The sequence below is a fragment of the Galeopterus variegatus genome, unplaced genomic scaffold (genome assembly GCF_000696425.1).
Source record: "Galeopterus variegatus unplaced genomic scaffold, G_variegatus-3.0.2 Scaffold294, whole genome shotgun sequence".
Taxonomy (NCBI): domain Eukaryota; kingdom Metazoa; phylum Chordata; class Mammalia; order Dermoptera; family Cynocephalidae; genus Galeopterus; species Galeopterus variegatus.
Window position 1 is genome coordinate 680,776 of NW_007726405.1, and position 3,118 is coordinate 683,893.

The following is a 3,118-nucleotide window of genomic DNA, read 5'->3' on the forward strand; positions in this document are numbered from 1 at the left end:
TATTTTCCAGCTTTTTAGTAATAATTTTTTAAAGTTTTTCCCCCCAAAGTGAAAAAGTTTTAAGGAAAGAATAACAGTGGGAACAGGGATTTTGTGATTGTTTACATCAGAATATCCTAACTTTTTGAGTCTTCACCCTCCCCCATGTCCAGTGCTGGGCCCCATCTAAAAGTGATCTATGCGCTTCATTCAAAAGATTCCAGTACCTTCCCAGGGAGGAGGCTGCTTCTGCACGTGGATTCTCAGACAGAAACTGACTTGCTGAGGAGGCTGAGTGGAGCTGGCGTTGGCACCCTGGTCCCGGGCCACCGATTTGATTAGGAGTTTGGGGGAAGGTATGACCCCCACCCCAAACTCTTAAGGATTTGGTTTCTGTACTTAAAACACGGACATAAACATTTGGGCCTATTTTATTTACAAATACTTCATAACAGGCAAATTCTGGCATTAATCTATTCCAAATAGTAAGTTGTAAAATTAAATATAAAACTTGAAACAAGACTTGATTTTATACATTTTATTTTCGCAGCTATTAATTTTAACTGAAGTTTAACCATCTCCCTGCCTACTGGTTTCTATCCTGCCCTCCTTGACGAATGTATTGCTGTAGATTTTGAGGTGAGCTGCAGATGCAAATTACAGTGGGTTGCATTTTGATGAGGAAACAAGCCCATAGTGTAAAAGCTTGGACAGGAACCCTGATCTTCTGAAGCTTCATGCCCCATACTTTCTGCTGCCTTGCTCACAGTTGGAAGAAATTGCATGAATAGACACATTTTTTATTCTATATAAAACACCAACTTTCTCTAATAACAGAAATATTTGGAGAATACAGAAAAAGATAAAGAAGAAAATTAAAAACACCCCATCTGGAGATAACCAGCATTATTTTTTAGATTTTATCCCCAACTTCTTATTTTGAAAAAATTCTAAGCTACAAAGGAGTTGAAAGATAATAAATCCCTATTAACCCTTAAACATAAAAAGAATAAAATAATAAAATAAAATAAAATGGACAGCATTTTTTAAATATACCAGGGTACTTCAAAAAACTTGTGAAAAGATAAAAAGAAAAGATAATGCAAATCTTTCCATGAGCTTTTGGAAATACCCTCATATGTGTTATCACACAAACAGGCAACCAAGAGAATTGACTTTTTGGTAAGTTTGAGAGTCATTAAGCAATTCTATCTTTGAAAATAGCCTTTGCAAAAAGGAATCAAGTAGTAGTTAGGCAAGGTTAGGGTGGAGCAAGTAGGAGTTTAGAGAATATGAAAATTTTTCTCAACTTTGCCGAAGTTCTAATCAAATGCATGAGAAAGTTGCATGTCTCCCCCCTACCCCCCACCCATCAGAAGCTATAGGGTTTGTCTAGGAAAATCACAACTTCTCAGACTTGTGATTGAAAGGCTGTCTTAATCCTGGCCGGCTTCTGCTATTTATAGCCCTCCTCGCAGAGCTCACCAGAGCGAAGGCTCAGGGACATTCCTGAGCCCCTGGGGAAGAGGCTGTTGATTTGTTATTTTCCTCTAACTCTGCCAATCCACGTCTCTCCCCAGATGATGGTCAGCCAGTTTGGTGTGAAACGTTGCCCTGCCACTCCCCACACACCCTCCAGATTCAAGCATCATTCTGATGGCCTATGGGGGTAGTTTGTACTTGCGACATTTTTTTTTTTAATTTCAGGAAGTAGTGGGGAAGAAAAAGAGAGAAAGGTCAAAAGGCAGCTCACTAGATTATAAAGTCTTCCAGGGGTGGTGGGTGGGGGAAGGGGGGTTCTATCCATCTCTGTGTCTCCATAGCCTAGCACAGCGCATGGTTAAAAGCAATAATAAAGCAAAACAACTGATGTTTGTACTTTCTACATGCATCAATTTATTTAATCCTTAAAGCGATCCTATAAGTAGACACTTTGATTATTTTTCATATAGAGTTAAGGGAACTAAGGCTCAGAGAAGTAAGTAACTTGCCCAAAGACACACAGCCATGGCTAGAATTCAGGTGTCTGTGCCAAGTCCTATTCATTTCACCACCTTGCCACACTGCTTCAGAGCAACACTGTAGGTGCTCAACAGATGTTGACTGCATGAATAAAAGAATGCATGGAAAACTCCTCAGTGGTGTCTTGGCATCGTAGGAACGCTCCCAGCTCGTGCTGTAAAAGAAACTCAAACTTATATTATCCCATTTTATATCTACATATTTTTTGCCAGAACTGGTCTTAAGCCTCTCAGGGCCAGAGCACAGATTTCCCCAAAGAGAGGCTTACTTTTAGGACCGGGACTGTGCAAACCCCCATGTGGGGAAGATGCTCAGTGTTCCCTTCGAGCACATGTCAAGTGCAATTCATCTGTTACTTTCTTGCCCAGGTTACTGGGAGCAACCTTGGCATTCCAGGGAATAGGAAGGAAGTGTCATCCTGCACAGGCGAGCAGATTCGCCACCTGCAAGCTGCAGAAATAGAAAATTGCCCCCTGAAGCAGAATCTATAGGCATTCTCAAAGTCTGGCTACAAATCCTTTGGATTGAGAGCTTCCCCTGTGATCTCAAAGCCCCAAGTTCCAGTGAAGAAAACAAGACACAAAGTGATATGTTTATATATCGATATAACTCAAAGCCAAAAACCAAATAATACCTATGTTGTTCCCGGATACATATAAAAGTATTAAAACTGGAGAAAAAGGATATCAACAGACATGCGATACTTCCCAGGAAGAAGTAAGGAGAGAAATGGGGGGAGAGGGGGGGATAAAGGTATCTTCCTTTTAAAAAATTTGAAAATGTTAACAGTTGAAAATTTGGGGTATCACGTGTTATTCTGTGTATTTTGTATTTTTAAAATTTTCAAAATAAAAAGCAAATAAAAAACAAAGACACAGTGGCTTGGTTTGCATAGTTTCTCTTAATGAAAGAAAGGATAAAGGACAGTTTCTAGCAGCTGATGCTGCACAGCAGTCTGGGAGGTAGTGAGTTCTCATCAGCAGTCCTGAAAAACAGGAGTCAAATGACTATATGGCAGTAATGTGTGTTCACCAGAGAGGAACATCCTAGATTTGGTGGGAGGTCAATTCTAGGACAGTGTTTTTTAAACTTTTTTGTACAGAGTGAGAAACAAGTT

The 3,118-nt window shown here is 39.9% G+C and overlaps 1 long non-coding RNA gene across 1 annotated transcript; it reads left to right on the top strand.

Annotated features, from left to right (window-relative positions):
* Positions 1-216: 216 nt before the first annotated feature.
* LOC103586001 lies at positions 217-2,646 on the top strand. The gene is made up of 3 exons (XR_550114.1): positions 217-335; positions 530-618; positions 2,370-2,646. It is a non-coding gene; the product is annotated as an uncharacterized LOC103586001 (long non-coding RNA).
* Positions 2,647-3,118: the final 472 nt, after the last annotated feature.